Source organism: Oxyura jamaicensis, chromosome 1, assembly GCF_011077185.1.
Source record: "Oxyura jamaicensis isolate SHBP4307 breed ruddy duck chromosome 1, BPBGC_Ojam_1.0, whole genome shotgun sequence".
NCBI classification, from domain to species: Eukaryota; Metazoa; Chordata; class Aves; order Anseriformes; family Anatidae; genus Oxyura; species Oxyura jamaicensis.
Window position 1 is genome coordinate 113,881,025 of NC_048893.1, and position 18,344 is coordinate 113,899,368.

The window sequence follows — 18,344 nt, forward strand, 5'->3', positions numbered from 1 at the left end:
TGCCAAATGATACGAATCCCTCCATATAGCTCCTCATAAAACAGAGTCAAGAAAACCCAAGATGGATTGAAATATGGGGTTATTGCACACTGAGGGGGAGGGGCTGACAGGTATTTCTCCTTGCTCTTTGATGTCTGCCTCATGGTCTTTCTCTTCTGCTGTAGTTGTGATTTCTTTTTAAAGGGCTTTCAGCAACCTGGTTTAGAGGCTTTCCATGTGAAACAATTTTCTCAACAAAGGAGTGGTCATCTGATGTTGTTAGTCTGCCACTTGTAGAAACATCCCTACTCTGAAATATCTGCACCAGGTTTCAGTTTTGCAAAGAGTTTGCAGCTTCATCACTCAATGGGCTGAGCTCCATTTCTGCATCCACAGTGAAAAAACAGAATTATTTGAACTTACTTATCCTTTCTAAGTAAGCCCCTGCAGAAGGATGGGGATGCTTCACTACATGCACAGAGCTGGTGCGAGCTTCTTGGAAAAGCAGGCAGAGGAGAGTGCTGCTGCAGGACATCAGGGGCAGGACAGAGCAGGGCAAGCATCCCACAAACAGGAGAAGCAGGGCACTGCCTTTCCTGACGGAGGGACAGGCACTGTTGGAGCAGCAGCTGCTTCCCAGCCAGTCACCAGCCCTCTGGAACAGCGGGGTTCTTGGTGATTTAAGCAAGAGCACGCTTTGCCTGTGCCTCAAACTGTCCACTGATGCAGGTGTGTAGTCTGACCCCAGCACTCTGCCTAGCCTATGACTTGTCTCATCAGTCTTTAATTTCTTCCGTTGCTTACCAGCTGATAAGTCTCTTATAGCTCATGAATACAATTCCTTTTATCTTTGTTCTCCATCTCCTCTGCGTGGCATTGTGACAGAGTGCAGCTGAAGGGCCATAAAACTTAGAGAGGATGTAACTTGACAAGAGCCAAGTTCCTGAAGCTGAAGTAAGAATAATATTGGGCTTTTTATACTGTAAAGCAAGAAAGTAGTGCAAAAGTAGTAGTATACAGTACCAAAAAAAGCCTTTTTTTAAACAGTCAGCGTTTAATAATTTCATAGGTATTTGTAGTGATAGCCTTAGCTGTGTGTTGCTCAATACATTATATATTTACAAGGTTCTTTTCCCTGCTTCAGTCAGCAATTATCTTTCACACCAAGGCAGGATTATAAAACCCCCTCAGTAAATGTCATCAGTCCAAAGAAGGAAAGAGGAAAAATCCCTCACTTTTAACTTTCAAATTCATATAGTGGATAAAGCCTGGTCACAGGGTATAGGGAGAAAGGGAAATTCTGAGGGACTTTCCTAGGAAGCAGAAGGGAAACTATTTCAGGCTTGAGAGACTGCTTTGTGCTAATGGTCTAGTCAATAGAATGTCTTTAATTTCTGTTCGATGTCTTGTTTAGGAGGAAGTGCAACACACTTAGCTCCAGAGAATTTCCAATCTCCTAAACTACTTTCCAATTCGGTAGAGTGAGAGCTGGGAAAATCCTGCCCTTTAGATGCTTATATTTGTTGGCAACTGTTGCCAGCAACAGGCACAGGGTTTATGAAGGCTGCCAGTTGGTTTCCTGGAGTGAGTCCTCTCTCCTCTTGGTGGTTTTTAATTCATGTACTGTAGAAACCACCTTTCTTCAAGACATGATATTAGTGATGTGTATATATACAATTCCACACAGATACAGCAGGTAACTTTTTCTATCAGACCTCTTAATAGACAGTGCATCACCTTCCTGAATTGTGACCCTACCATACACTAGATCGTTTCCAATAGGTGAGAGAAAGCTGTAGAACAAAAGAAGTTCAGAAGATAGCAAAACTTCAAAAATCGTTGCAGCAAAACTGAGCGTCAGAGGTAAATGAGATTAATTGGTAGCTATAGCATTTCCACATTGGGCATGGAAGCGTAGGAAATGGTGGGTCTGAAAATGAAAGCTCAGCATGCTAGGGTGAGAGGAGAAAACGAAACTGAGGTTAACCAAGGTCATTGTAACACTTCATGGCCCTTCCCAAGAACATGGCGTTAATTTGTAACTGAAGTGGCAAAGCTCAGTGCTGGGCACCTCTTGGAGGTCTTGAGAACCCAGAGGGTGAACTCAATGATAAGTGGTCTTCTGAGCAGTGGGAACTACCTGAATCACATCCTGGATTATTTTCCTGAACTACAGAATACAACCTGAATGGTTGCTTATAAGTGTGTTCAACATCATAATTTTTTTCTAGTCACAGAACAAATTTCAGGATCAATCAAAGGTGTTAATTAACTCAATGATGTCAGAATCACTGAACCCGGAGGAGCTCATATTGGCCTGAGCTGTTGGCTCCGGGAACATTGCTTTATTAAAGCAACAGAGAAAGTGTGTGGGTTTATTTGTTGATTTTACTTTATTTCTTAATTGTTGGCAACAGACCTGCAGCTGAATTTATTTGTTTTGGGGAGGTAGAAACTGTTTACAGAACAAATTTCCCTTCGAGTAGTTCACACCATGTACCCAGTACCACCTGTTTCCTAAGAAAGTATCTCGGATATTCCTGCATGTTCTGGTGACGACTTTTCTTACACAAAGCGTAACAGGTAAGTGCAGTGAAAGCAAATAACTAAAAAAGAAGAACTGTTTTCTAGGAGACTCTTGTCACCTTCTCCATAGTTGCACAGTGAAATGCATAAAGCACTTGTGGTGTGTAAAGTTTATTCTAGTGAAAACATTAAGTTCTAGTGATTCAAGGACTCTTGAACCAATGACAAAAATTGTCAGTTGCCAAATATTGCAGGCTTTAAAACAAAACAAAATAAAATTACCTACCCAGCCCCTGTTTTGTGACAATATTTATGAATATTTTACTTTCAGTCAAAGCAGAAGTCTACACAGCCTTTTGAACCAAGGTTTTTTGGTGTCAGCACTGAATGTTTCTAGTTAAATGGCCCTGATACAAATGCAAGAATGTTGATGTCTGATTAACTTCTGTCCATCAGAGAGAAATAAAAATAAGGTTTCAAACAGGAGACCTTAAAAATGCCTGTGAACACTTTGTGCTTGTTTTGCTGTAATTTTTCCAAGTGGAGAGCAATCCTATATTGAATTAATTGGAAGAACATCATACAATATACGATGTAGAATAATGTTGAGATGCCCAAGTTATTTTGCACAGATGTTGGAGGAGAGGAATGTGGACTACTGGCTTGAGAACTGAGGTAGATGTATATAATATATACATACACATCTGTCTGAAGGAAATATCTTTAACAGTTTATATGACTAGGAAAAAGGTGCACTGGGGTCATAAGCACTTCGTGCAAGCCATATACTCTGGAATTTTTCTCAATCTTCTTAAAGCTTTCAGACTTTGTTGATGTTTGGTTCAGATCTAGTTCAGCCAAATCATTTTACAATCTAAAACCAGCATCTCTCACACATTGTAAACATCGCCAGATATTGTCTCATTCCTGTCCTCAAAGTCCTTTTGTCAGTTATCAATGTAATAGCATTACTCTCCTTCCTCCCCCTACATCCCTAATCATGACCACACAAGAAGGTACTGGGTTCTTTCCAAAGAAGCAAGGTTGGGGTTTGGAAGAAAAGAGAGGAGCTCCTTCCTTTCAAGGCACATTGAAAGACCATTTATATTTCTTTCCTGTAGATATTTTTATTCAGATCCTTGATACAGGAAGGAAGTGGCATCCTCCTCCTTCTCTAATAACAGCACTCTCTTCTTCTGATGGATATGTGTGGGTACAACTAACTTTCCGAAGTTGCCTGGTCTCTTCTATAAGAAATTGTGGGAAACCTACTGAAAGTGGTTTCACTTTCATAAATGGTGTGTGTGTGTGTGAGTGTTGGTGTGTGTGCTTGTTTCCCTCTTTCTGTGGTGGCTCAGTGTCTTGACACTCCTACTAGAGACTATGCAGGACTTCACCGGAGTTCCTGGTGAATGATTTTTAGGTGAGGGCTGTACTTTGCCTGGAGTGCTGCTTTTCCAGAATTGAGAGAACTCTGTTCTTGAATATATGTTTTTTTTTGTTTGTTTGTTTGTTTTTGTTTTTTTTTGTTTTTTTTTTTTCCAAATGAAACAATAATGCAAAACCACAGGGAATAATAATAATAATAAAAAAGACTGCTTTGCAATGGAAGGGTCTCTTCCTCTGGGGAAAGCAGAGGAACAGGGTAAGATGGAAGTCATGGTTTCTTGTGCCATCACATTTCCTACTGCAACACTTTTCTGTGACTTCATTTTCCCATTGCAAATCAGCACTGGCAAGATTGCAAACTCTGATATTCACAGGGCACAACTGACCTCCTGCTTCCTTGGCTCCCTGCTTTAATTTTCTGCCCTGTGGAACATCTGGCTGTTGGCTTATGCACTAACTGATAACAGGTTAGATTAATGTACTCCTAAACAGTGACCCTAACAAACAGTCCTATGACAGTTAAGGCAGTGAGATAGTGAGCTTAAGGTTTTTGGGCCCAAAGTCTGTCAGATCCAGTTTCTGTTTTGAGGCAATAACTTTTGCTGTGCTTTGGGAAGTAATACCTCAGACAAGTTTGGAGCTGTTACAGGCCAACAGAAACCAGTGTCCCAAGCCTAGCATGCTCTGAAGAAATCACTACTCAAGTGTTGGACTTCATGGTTTCTTTTCTTCCCCAGTAGCATGGAGTTGATTGAACTGCCAGAGATGGTGGCGTGGTTTAGCCTTGGACTTGTCTATGGGCTACAAAGGGTGCTGGGGAGGAGGATGAAGAATTAGAAGGGTGCTTTGCTTGATCATATAAGGAAAAAATATAAAGACTGAGAAACTAGCTTGTGAACTGTTCATTGCATCTTCAAACCATTAGCTGGTATTGATCTTTCTGGATTGTGAGAGCAGAAGAGAGTAAAAATAAGCCAGTCTTTGAACTCATGAATTAGAAGATGAGAACCCAACATGCAAATTAATTACAGGACTTATATCCCCAAGCTATGTTGAGGATATAAGTCCTGAAAGTTGCTCTTAAGGGTAGAGATATTTTAAAGCAGTCTCTGGTTTATTCTTCTATGATGATATAGCTCAGTGATAATGGAGCTCTTTTAGCAAATTGTTTCATTTTCTCGAAAGGAGCTTACTTCAGCTGTGGTGATATAACCCTTTCACCAGTTACTGTGTTTAATACTACAGAACATAACACTTGTCATCTGAAAGTAGGCCATAGCTGAAAGCAACCAGATGGTGTCAAGTATATGAACACTATCCAGATGTCTTGTCTACTGCCATCAGATGCTATTACAACACAACTGGGTTATCTTGAGTGTTGTGGTGGAGAGTGCTTTAGATGTGGCCCTGGGCCCAAACAAAGTGCCTTAGCAATGAGTAACAGGATTAACTTCATAGAACTCTGCTATAAAGGCAGCTCGCTGGCTAGGTAGCCAGGCTTCACCTATGCTGGTAGAGCAGTGCACAGGTAGCTGCTGTAAGGTCTCTCTTTCATGTGCCAAACTTAACTCTTCTCAGTGTCAGAGATACTGAACAAAACTGTAATGTGTTTTTGCAGTTTTAAATGTGAGGTTAAGTAGTAACTTGTAAAGAAAGAAGCAGTTTGTGCAAAACCACAAGCTTTCATACTGTGAAACACCAGCCTGACCTCTCTGTGGTTCTGCACTTTCATTATCGGAAACCCCCTGTGAAAGTTTAGGTAAACTTAAACTTACAATATATTTCCAGCCAGCCCAAGTCTGGAAACAGAGGGTATAAACAGCACATCCCAAACAAGGCTTGCAATTTCGTGTGTTAGCACTGACCTATATTCCGATCTCTAGACCTCACCTTTCATCACGGAAGAGGTAAATTCTGTGATTATATTATCAACCTCAGCAGACAAGAATTATAGATACAGACAAACATCTATGCAATCAATTAATTGGTCTAAAGCAAAATAATGTCAAATCTTGTAGGAATATAGTTTTTGAAGTAGGGCTCTCTTACTGAGCCCCCCAGTTCTGCAAACAACAGTATCTGAAGTAACAGCATTTAGCTTCACTAACGTTGGTGAGAGGTCTTGACAGTGTTCTAGCTGAAGTACGCCTTGTGTGGCATATTCCCCCCTTCCCACCACACACGCACATCCTTTAAATGCATACTCTTTCCCTTCTGCTGGCTACCACCTGGTGAAATACTTTCTGGTGGCATTTCACAACAGGTTTCCCCCTCACCCCTACGATGATGCAGGCCCAGTAGATTCTTCTGCAAGGGCTGAGCAGGCTGTAGATCCCCTGGATGGTGATCTAGAAGCCCTGGGTGTAGCCAGAGGAGCAGGCTTGGTATCTACAGAAGCATAACAAAGGTACAAGCTCTTCTGTACAGTGGCAGGTGCCAGTGGCACATCTATTTTGCCACTCTTCAAGATCTAGCCTGGAGTTCTGCACAATTAATGAGGCTTTGCATCACCCAGATAATAACTATGCTTAGGAAATCCAGGAATGTGTGGGTTGGAGCGTTACGGTGGTTAGTAGGTCTGTGCCACTGATTCTGGAAACATTAAGTATATGTATTGCCCACCAGTAAACTGCTAGCTGGACACATGATGTGCCTTGGAATATAAAGGGCACAAAGATGTGCTGTGGTGTTCTAGCAATTCCAAAATTCAAGAGGTATGTGCGAGTGGAAATATTTGATGATATCTCACAACTCTGTCTCCTCAGGTATCTTATTCTATAATGTCAGCCATTATAATTGTATTAGTTTATAATAAATACTACAATATAGTTATAATCTGGGAGGTAACCCAAAACTGAGCTGATAGCTAGGATTTTGTAGTTCTAGGGCTGGCCTTCTCAAGTGTTTCTACCATGACTTAAAAAAAAGAGAGATGACTTAAGAGCCATGACTTAAAAAAAAAAAAAAAAAAAAAGCATGCACCCCTATTGTGGTATTTTGTAAAAGTTGTGCATGCTCAGGGTCTTCTGACAGTCTCTGCCTCCGTGTTCTCATCAGGTGAATGTTGTACCCAAATCAGATGACTGAAATCTAAAATTTTGTTTATATTTACAGAAGACATGCTAAGGACAGCAACCATCAATGAACAGCCCTGCTTTCTGTAAGTGAGAGCAAAACAAGAAAAATACCAGTCAAAAGGATGACATTTGTTCTTCTGAGAGATTGTCTTGGTTGTCTTCAGGTTTCCCTAACTAAAATCTCCTGCTACTCTTGTGAAAAGGACTAGTTTCTTTATTTGGTCCTTGCAAGAGATTTATTTAAAATCATAGGGCAGATAATTAAAAATAGTGTTTATCCACATGCCAAAGCCAGAATCTAGAGGCAGGGCCATAGCTGGGTAGGGTCTTTGGCACCATGTAGTAAGCTGTGAATACTTTGATAGGATTGAAGGCTTGTCCAGTCTTGCACATCTCAAAGTACTTGAGTGTTTTGGGGTTACAGTCAAATCCTCCTAAAATGCAGTGCTATTCAACGTACAGCTGTTACTGCTAGAGTAAACAATTGCTTTTCTGATTTGTCATCAGATTCTAGGACAGTAGACCCTTCTAGGGACATGTCTAACAAAGCTGTAGCCAAGAGAAGTTTTGTTATTTTATAATACTACTTGGTTTAATAGTGACAGATGTAGCAACTAAATGAGTTTTCCTACTTCTGCTGGGAAAAGAGGTGCTTCCTGAAACACTCGTTTGCCACAGCTGGGCTTCCTGAGTAAATGACCTCTCTTGCCATTGCTGCTTCATAAAAGCCTATCGTACGTAGGTGGCCAAAACCAAAGTTCTGGGTATTCCTGGTAATATAAAACATGACATGAGGCCTCCTAGAAATAACTGAACTTGGAGTCAGAAGTTCACAGCAAATGATTTGAAAAGAAATTCCATTTGTATCTACTCCCTAGTAAAAAGAGCTAATGCATTCAGCAAGAACTTGTGTTGATTTGCCTCTGACGAGAATGCGGAGTTTGCCTAATGTTTACCCAAGCTGTGCCCTTTAATTTCAGCTGGGAAAGTGGGGAGAAGAGTGTTTAATATGTTGCACAGTGAGTCCTACTACATACCTAACTCCCACAGGAACAGGGATGTGATGTCTTCAATATGAAAGTACAACGTTGTGATTGATTAGATATGGCATTGTACTCAGTTTACTGGCAACTGCTATCCATCTCAAGGACTGGTTATGTTGCTAGCAAATGAAATACTTTTTTTTCAGATCTTTAGAGCACTTTAAAATAGCACTAAATATTATGGCTGCCCTTTTTGTATACACAAATGTCTGTTGTATGTGACAATGTCTCGGAACAAGCACTTCATCCCCCTTGTTGATGTGTTTGTTAAGAGCAAAGTAGCAGTTGTTAGGTCTGATCAGTACTGTGCCCTCTGCTTTAACTGGTAACTGTTAAACAAAGTGCAAGGTTATGAGATTAAACAGGAAAAATCATTCATAGAAAGCAGTCAAAGTATGTAAACTTCAGATGGCCTAGTTTTGAAGTACTTCCTCTGGGCACTCATGAGTATATTTGGATGTTAATGTGCTGATCTCATGCCTGTAGTTCAAAGCCCTTGCATCCCTGTCCCACCAGATGGGATCTGAAGAGCCTTATTATTTATGTATCTTACAATACCCCAGATTTTGAGGACCTCAGAGCTGACCTTGACATATCTGGGACTGTTTATTTAGAGGACTGAACTAAGAATGCTATATGTTGGTCCTTTGTAACCCTTCCTTCAAGCTGTAAACAGTTATTTGGGAAATGAAGTTGAAGTGGCAGCTGGAGAAGGAGTGTGTACTCTTTAGAGCAGCTCTGAAGTGGAAGCCAGAGCTTATAGGAACTGAGGAAACCCTGTTTCTAGCAGTAGTTCAGGGCAGGCAAAATGTATGAGTACAACCTTGCAGACTTAATGCTTTCCTGACTAGCCACCTGGGATGAAATACTTGTCCTGGCCTAAATGGGGTAAGTCACGAGGTGCCTCTGAACTGCACCTTGCTGGTAGCGAGCTGATGGTGGTTCCTTCCATAGCTTGCATTACCTCAGCTGGACCCTTAGAGTTGCTCTCCTCCTAAAATCTCGTGTACCACAAACTACATGGAGGGTTGGAGCTGGAGTAGCACTGTAACATCCACTGGAGATGACCCTTGACAGACAGAATTTCTGGTTTCTGCCTCTTCCAATGCGAAAGAGAAATAAGGAGAAGGGAAACAAAATGGTAAGAGCCTATCCTAACTTAAATCCTTCTCTTCCTTCTGAAGTGTGGAAGGGATCTGTAGCTGGGGTGAGGTACACACTGCCAGCCATTTTGAGCCAGCCAAGTTGCGTGTCACTTTTGCACCTGAATCAAGATGTTCAACTTCATCTATGAAACCACTGTTCAGAAGATACCTGTAAATTCACATGGTGATTTCATACCATGACTGTCATGAAACTTGCAGCTGTACTGAGGTCATCAAAGGGTGAAATGAATTGTGTAGAGGCTGAGTGGAAGATAGCCTTTGAGGACAAAAGCATGTTTCCCAAGAGGAAACTGGTTCCCTCAGACTGATGGGCCATACAACCTCCTTAGCATTTTAATTAGGTGGTTTTGCTCTTGATTTGAGAATATTAGGGCTTCATCTAGGGTGTGGTTCAGCCAGATCCTAGTGCCATGAAATGACCGTGTACTCAGCAAGGCACTGATGTACTCCTTGGACTTAGTAGACCCTAACTGCAGGCCCAAGAGTTTATATAGTTAGATCTCCCCAGAGTATACTTACTGGGTGGATGGTTCTAGTGCAAATGAATGCACTCTTTTCTGCTTCCATTCTCAGTGAGGAGGGAAGAAATGTGGGAGAAGGCAGTACAATTAGTCCTATAGTAAGGGGACCTACATGAGTTTTAATCACTGATGAAACGTTGCCCTCTCGCTCTCTAGCTTGGCCCAGCTATTTCCCAGACTGTTTTGCAGGGGAGACTTTTTCAGGGAAACTTTCTAGCTTTAAAATTATTGGTTTTGCCTCTCCCAGTGGAGGATTTGGGAAAATAAGAGATACAGCACAACATGGGTACAGCCAGGCAGCTTTCATTCCTGTCCTCTCACTTGCGTGTTGTTGCAGTCTTTTTCTTGTCAGAAAAGGGACTTTTCTCATCTCAAGGGAAGAAAAAAAAAACACAGCTCTGTAAAAGAATATAATTTTTGCCATAGGAGCCAGTAGAAGCTCCAGCAGCTTCTACTCTATAGATCCTAGCACAAAGAGGCTTCTAATTCCTGCTGGGTCATGTCTTCGTGACACAGTCTTTGAAAATCCCTTGGAAATACAACTTCAATATACTTTCTGTGGGATGTACAGATGTCTGAGCCAGTGTTTATGTCACTGCTGTGCATTTTGCTAACAGATCAGTGTGTGGCAGCACGCTGTTAGTGTGTGTGTGTTCAGCCTGTGCCAAACACTGAGCTGCCCTAGGGAGCTGGCTGTGCACTGCTAGCTAGCTGTAATTGTGCCAGTTGCAAGGAAAACTTAGCTTGCAGCCCAGGTAGATGGAAACATTAATATGTGTGACTGAGAGGAGTGCATGGGAGTGAAATAGCCAGAGATTTGCCCTTGCTGGGTATGTGGTAGAGCTGGAAGAGCAGCGACACTCCCTGTCACCATCTCCTCTCACGTCTGGGATTTAACAAATGCTTCTGGGCATCGTTGCCCTGCCTGCCCTCCCAAAGTCCTAAACGTGTGTTTCTGGCAGGGGATGTGGGGAGAGGAAATGTGAAGATTAGGCAAATTCCTTCATTGTGGCTAGTTAAGAGATATGCCCTTCCCCGGGTAACGAAGTGTATTGATGTTATAGGAAAATGTCACCTCTTGGGGAAGGAAGAGTTCACAGTAACTGCAAGACACGTGTGTTCTGGGTGCAGCTCAGTATTTGCATTGTTTGTCTGCAGTAACAGGGAAGGAAATGACCATGCCAACTCTGGCAAAGCTGGGTAGTTAAAACATGCTGGTTCTGCTGATCAAGCCAATAGTAAATTTGCATGCACTGATTCCCTACAGACCCTGAATATCTAGTCTTTAAAGATAACAAACTTAGTTCAAGCTGGACTGCCTCAGCAAGGGAGATCTGGTGAGTTCTGGATGCTCTTCCATTTCCTGAGGTCAAAATAATATAATCTTCTCTTCTCAGATATGATGGCAAGAATCAGCTTGGCTCTAGTTCTAATAACTCTCTAACCATGGTTACAACTGACACTGTTCTGGCAAGGCTGCTGAGAAAGGAGCAAGTTTGCTGCTACAGAAAACTGTTGGTTCAAAACTTAAGCACATGGCAATGCCTAACACAGGAAACTCGGATGTTAGGAAATGACATCTGGGAAGCCAGAGGTGAAGAGATTATACTCCTCCTTCAAACACAGTTGAGTAATAGATTTAGACTTTGAAACTAACAGATTCTATTCATAAACTTTGGGTTGGGGGGGGGGGAGGGGAATAAAGCAAATGGCTATCTCCTTAATCTCATTATGGATAATTCTTTAACAGTTTTGCAGTGAAATGGAAAGTGAAATAAAATAATATAGAAAAGTGAAACTTAATATATGTACAAGGAAGCATGGGGGGGGAAAAATCTTCATGCAAATTGAAGCTGTAGAAATAATTCAAAAAATTTAAAAAATATAGTATCCTCTAGATGAAGTAACTTGCTACTGTTCTGCATCCTCCCCTCCCTTCATAAAAATTGACACTTTCAGCTATGCCAGGCAAAAGTGAATTACAGCAGTCACCTCCCCCTTCATTTATAAAACAGAAGGGGATCTGGACTGGAAACATGTTAAACTGCAGTGACTGAAATGAAAATACTTGAAATACATCCTTGCAAATGACATGAAGTCAAATTGCTATATAGATCTGTATTTACAAGCCTTGATGTTAGCTCTTAAGGCCTCTAGATCTTCATAGGTGACATTCCCCTAACATCTGCTAGGAGATGGACATTGTGACAGTGTCTGAACTGAAGCAGCACCTGCTGCTAAAGCTCTCATTAAGCTGTAATTAGAAAAGCTGTGGTGGGTTGAGCTTTTCTGGTGTACACATGGGAATGTTTTGCTGTGGTTGCTTCAAAAGCAAAAACAAAGAGCGGTAACCCACAGATGGGAATAAAAAAAAAACCATGGCTTTAAGACAGTTAGCTCTGAGATGTTAGGAAATCCTAACTGAAATTAGAGTGTGGTCACATCCCTTATAAGAAGTTGCGTAACTTAACATGGGCGAAGCCAAAGCAAGTCTTCTGTGCCTGGAGCTTGTCTAGCCTGGAGTCCTTGAGCTAGCTATGTATGTATGTATTGTTCTTAAATTCCTTGTGCTGGAGGAAGGCAGGTTTGTTCTGAGCAGTCTGTGCTCCTGGGGCTTGATAGGCACACTGACACTTTTGCAGTTTAAAGTTTGTGTTCATATTAAATCTATTTCAAATTGTGATTTTTTTTTTTCTGCCTTCCTTTCTTCGTCACTCATTAGGCATTCTGAAACAGATAATTACTGTGGGATACATACTTCCTTCCTTCAATCTTACTAGGGCACTTGCTTGAAGACCATGTCCTACTACCAGCAATTTATTTTATTACATTTGATTAGTAACTAGCATAGGAACTGAGTGGTAGAAAAGTCTGGTGGTTGGAATCAATAGAGTTTAGAAAGAAGTAGATGCAGAGAAAATCAAGTGAAAGGCAGATGAGAAAACAGCCAAATCTGGAATGAGCTTCAGCCATAAAATAGGACTCATTTCAGTGACGCTGAAGGTATGGTTAAGATGCACCTGAAGGTGCAGAGATACTTTTCTATATAGAGAGAGATATGGGTAGACATGAGCTAAAATCATCAAAGTCTCTGAGGCTCAGATTGCTCTGAAAAAAAGCTCTGAAAAAAATGCATGTACCTCTGCAGTGTATATATATAATAGATTCATCAGGGCTGGAAAAGACCTGGCCATTCTCTCTAGTCCTGTCGCTGGTTATCTGTAAGAAGAGGCCAACTCCCAGCTCCCCACACCTTCCTTTCAGGTAGTTGTAGAGAGCAATAAGGTCTCCCCTGCACCTCCTCTTCTCCAGACTAAACAACCCCAGTTCCCACAGGACTTGTGTTCGAGGTCCTTCCCCAGCTGGGGAAGCCCTTCTCTGGACACTTTCCAGGGCCTCAATGTCCATCTTGTACCGAGGGGCCCGAAGCTGAACACAGTACTCAAGGTATGGCCTCACCAGAGCAGAGTACAAGGGCACGATCACCTTCCTGGTCCTGCTGGTTACACTATTCCTGCTACAAGCCAGGATGCTGTTGGTCTTCTTAGCCACCTGGGCACACTGCTGGCTCATGTTCAAGCAAGCACTGACCAACAACCCCAGCTCGTTTTCCTCTGCGCAGCTTTTGAGCCGCTTTGCCCCAAGGCACATGCTTCAGAAAACTGTTGATGCTCAATGAGATATTTCACTGAGGAGGCATTCATTACATGAGTGAATATATTTAGTGGACTGAATAAGAAAAGTACCTCATTGTTCAGTGGATAGTTTCTATTTTTTCCCCTCCTCCCCTTGTTTCTCTCACCTGTTAAAGTGAAGATATCTCTGCTGATGTATGCCTGCAGTGTCCTGCTGTCTGAATTGGACTGACACCTTCTGTGTATGTGTAGGAATGTTTGGCCCCTGGAGGGGAGGGGTGGCTCTATGGGCTCCTCTTGCTGAGCGGGAGGGGAGGCTGTAACACATTGCAGAAGAGGAATGAGATTGTGGGTGAGAGCCGGAAACGATTTTGACCTTTTCAGAGGATTCTTAAACACCAACTGGCACAGGATTTTTCCTTAAAACTGCTAATACTTCCCCCCAACTTCACTGAAGCTTCCAAACTTGGATATTGGTGGTTCAGAAATGGCAGATAGTGTCGCAATCTTGGTGAACTGGAGAAAGCAAAGACTTTCTGTTGCTTCCTTCTCGTCTCACGCAAGCAAGGGTTTGGAAATCAAGAGTCGAGGAACAGAGAGAAGGCAGGAATCAAAAGAGGAAACTTCTTGCAGGGAAGGGAAATTAGTGGGAGAGAAAATAAAACCACATTATTCTAATTGAGTTGAATTTTGGACAATAGAAAAGCTTTACGCTGTAGAAACCTTCTACAGTGATAAAATGGGAAAAAGCCAACAAGCGTCCTAAAGAGTTGGCTGTGCTGGTGTGTATGGTTGGAATTGTGTCTGGCTGTTTTCTTCTTCTTACTGTAGGAGTAAAATGTTTTTTTCCTCCCCTTCCCCCATCCTCTCTGGAGTGGCTTCTCTGGCAGATGAAACATCAAGAAGAAGGTGACTGTTCCATCATATCAGCATTACACATCCATGCAATCTTAATTTAGGACTTTCATAACTGAAGACTATATACTGGAGGCTTTCCCCTTCCCTGTGTTATACAGGTGAATATTCCAGTGGTCTTGTTTGTATTACAAGAATGAAGCTTGAAGATGAAACACTCCCACCACCTCTTTTCACCTTCTATGAATAGTTCATTAGTTTCTGCAGAGGAAAAATCTGTGCTGATCTTTGTCTTTACATAACTTATAGTCTTATTATCAAGTTAAACTCAAAACAATAGCAAGCTTTTTGATTTGGTGCAGATTAAAATCTGTCATTGTGTGGTTTCACTGTGCCCTCAGGATTCAGTTTCAGTCAACTGGTGAAATACTTCTGTCAATTTAGTCTTCACAAAAAGAAAATTATCTGGCATGAGTGGGCTCTTACGGGACTTGAATTCCATGTTCACACAGACAGGAGAAATTTGGCTTCATGATATCACTTGCTTTGCATTTTTCAGTGTTTATCTTCTACCTTCTCTCCCTGAGTTACCTTGGGGAGTACAGTTCCTTCTGGATAAGGGACAAACTATCAGGAGTAGAAATAGATTTTAATGGGGAAAAAAGATGTTTAAAGTGCCCTCCCGTGTGGCTGCTATGTGCATCTGTGTGTTTTTTTTTTTTTTTATTATTATTATTATTATTATTCATTTAATCTAATAAAGCTTTCATCAGAACTCAACTGCAACAAGTTCTGAAACCTGTCTGTACTGTAGTATCTTATCTTCTTTTTCCAAAGCCTATAAATGCTTGTCACAAAAAATATGTTCTCTTATGAACCGGGCAAATCCTTACCTGGTAGTTGCTTGCCCGCTTTTCTTGTCCTCTTGCTCTTGCATGTGACTTCTTCACCAGCTGCAAAGAGAGACCTTATGCTGCATATTTTGTGTGGCATTGACTTTATGCTTATGTGTGTGCAGCTCAGTGTAATGGGACTCCTTTCACTCCTTACATGAAGCTATTTAGGTTCTATTACATGCTGCAAGCTTGTAAACAATGACTATTCAGAACTTGAAAAGTTATGTGAGATTTCATTTTTGGTATGACTAATATGCTGAAACTTTTGTCTGAGCCTTTTCTCTTTCTTAGCTCATGTTTTGAGGTGTTGTATGTGTTCATTTTCTGAACTTCACTAAACTGAAATTCAGCATTCAGTCACTTCTGCCGGTATGTCACTTCAATGCGTAAAGAACAACAAAAGACAAAGAATGCTATTAAAAGCAAAACTGTACTCCGTGCCTAAATTAGATCAAGATCTTTTTATAGTGTTTGGTGAAAGCTATGAAAGCTGTCTTTTTTTTTTTCCAGTAGCGTTATACTCACTTTTCATTATTGAAGTCTGTAAGTGCACCCTGACTGGCTAAAGGGAGTGGAATTGCAGAGCAGGAAAGTTTAAACTAGGAGTCTTTCAATCTGTATCCTTCCTTTTCAGCAAGCTGCCATTTACGGGGGGGGGGGGCAAAAAAAAAAAAAAAAAAGCCACAACCAAGAACAACAGGCAATTGTCTTTTCCACTTTTCCCACACCCTCATTATCTGAAGCAATTGTAAAAGTCATGAGCCACAAGGACAGTCAAGATACTAGAGTTTTAGCACTTTCTAATACAAGACAGAAAACTTGATGTCTTACCTACGAAGAATTTCAACAAATTCAGGCAGGATATCGAGAAAGTACAGTCTACTGCTCCGAGGAGCCTCTGCTTTAAATGAGGAAGTGCTGAAGTGAGGCAGGATATGAAGCAATGACTCAGATATCTAGGGCTGTGTTTCTTGACTAGCTGAGGAGCAAAAGGAATTACTGAGGGCACTCACTATGGTATGTTCAGCTGACGTAAAACTTGCTAGCTACCACATTACCAATAGTAAAAGCTGAAGAGTATTGTTTTACATTTTGTCTTTTCCTTGTTTACCTCAAGCCTTATATTGCCCAGAAGAAGAAAGCATTCCTGAAGATCATAAACTTAAAGGTGCTACACAGACAGAGGGTCCATAAAATATGACATAGATCTCAAATGTAGCGATTTATCTTCTAAAGGTCAACCTGCAGCCTTTTAGTGGCGTGGAGTTGTCCTGGGATTTATTTTTCTTTAAAATACAGGGAGTGCATGATAGGAAAACACTGGGTGATTTGTGTGTAATGATACTTGTTTTGTTATTATTTTTTTGCTAATGGCCCCAAACTTTAGGTGCTTATGGTAGTACATTGTTCTGGTATTGCAGTCCTTTCTCAAAGAACTGTCTACCTCTTGTCCTATAAAACACACCTCTACCAAGAAGTATTTCTTAGCAAGAATGTGCCACTAGAAGATGTTCAAGTAAGGTTTTTGGTAACGCCTCAGACACAGCTCTTGTAACTTAGCTCCAACAGGCACTTGAGACTTCGCTTGGTTCTTTCCATTAGGAAAATTACATGTTTTGTATTGTTTTTTTGTTGTTGCTTATTTTGTATGTGTTTTTAAAATAAAACATACAAAAAAACAACAGGTTTTCTTACAGCGGGTTTTAACTGGCATCCATATATTTAGTGCCCTGTACACCTGAATATGGAGGCTATTACTCAGTTTCCAAACATGTCTTTTTCATTTCTATGGTACAAAAACAAACAAACAGACCACCCTCTGCCTCCTGCTCTGAAGTAGAGCATTTTTAAGCTTGCTTTCTGCTTTTTTTTTTTTTTTTTTTTTTTTTCTTCAGCCAAACCTGGTAGAATCCCATCTCTTCTTTGAGAGAGCTCTTGCTCACACCTTGCTGAGGTGTCAACTTGGATGGGGGTACCTGGTGCGCTCTGCTATGTTATTTCATAATGGAATTTTTCTTTCTGTACGTTTGCTAGCGTAGCCATCACTTCACTGAGGTTTTGTTGCACATTGTTGCATAACTGCACAATTCAGCACTTACCTGCTTTCATTTCTGAAGTGTATTAGATTCCATTCAGCTGTCTTCTCTGCCAGTTTCTGGGTAGTCCCTCTGGCATTGAATGTAGTCTTTCTGACATCTCCCTTTGTCTGTTTTAAAAAAGTGTTTGCATGACAAGGTTGTGTGTGTGCATATACCTATAATGCACTGCTAGTCTTGAACTCCACAGTGGAGAAATAAGCCATAAGAGGCATACCAGATTAGTTAAAATGATTAGCATTCTAGGCACTGCTGTCTGTCTTCTCAAATCCTCCACTGCTTGGACTACAAAAAGAGTTAACTATTTAGTCATATTGGATGAATTTAAACATTGATATGTAACACTAAACTTCAAAGCATTTTTTTTGTATAAGTTTGATTTTTTTTTTTTTCCAATTAAGCCAGAATCTAACTGAAGAAACTCTAGGAAGTCATGCTTCATTATACTAGAAAACCAAACAACAACAACAAAATCAACCAAACAAAAAAATGTCATACAATGTATGAGTTCTGAGAAGTAACACTTGATAAATAAGCCTTTTGCAGTATGTACCCTATTGAGTCCTATGTTAATAAATACTCCAAATTTTTCTTGGGTTTGGTCTTTGGAGAAATGCACTGATGTTGTGGTTAAGTACCTTCTAGCACAAAAATCCTAAGAACTGAAAGGCTACTGTATTCCAGCATTGCTCCTCATTATCCTGTCTCTTCTATTCCATCATTTTCTCACTCTATTACTCTGTTCCTGTCTTGCATAAGCAGGCAGTGTATCTGGATTACTAATACTTTTTTTTTTTTTTTTTTTTCCCAAAACTGCTCAGTGTATAAAAATACAGGAGTCATGGATGTATACCTTCCAGTGCTTTGAAATGAAGGTCCCATGTTAGGAGGGCATGGACACATATCTATTACTCAGTTTCATTTTCAGTGATTAAGACAAATTATGCTGATCTGTGATGAGTGCTCAGCAGGTTAAACCATACCAAAATGTACAGTGTTCTTTCAAGAACTCTAATCCCTGTGACAAAATTAATGAATTGATGTACTGTGATTGCTTGGTGTTCTTGTGTGCTACACTGAGTGTAGTTAAGTATAAAATAAAAAGAGTGGGCAGTAGCATAAAACTGGTTTATAATTATTTATCTTGACAGGGAAAAGATT

General features: G+C 40.8%; 1 protein-coding gene across 1 annotated transcript in view; it reads right to left on the reverse strand.

The window, feature by feature from the left end:
• The window catches only part of LOC118160882 (programmed cell death 1 ligand 1-like), a 32,152-nt gene extending 16,098 nt beyond the window's left edge, over positions 1-16,054 (reverse strand). The window contains exons 1-2 of the mRNA XM_035315949.1: positions 15,919-16,054; positions 13,504-13,653 (exon numbers count right to left, since the gene is read on the reverse strand). The gene's annotated coding sequence lies outside the window, so the exon portion shown is untranslated. The remainder of the gene's footprint in view (positions 1-13,503; positions 13,654-15,918) is intronic.
• Between the last annotated feature and the right edge of the window lie 2,290 nt (positions 16,055-18,344).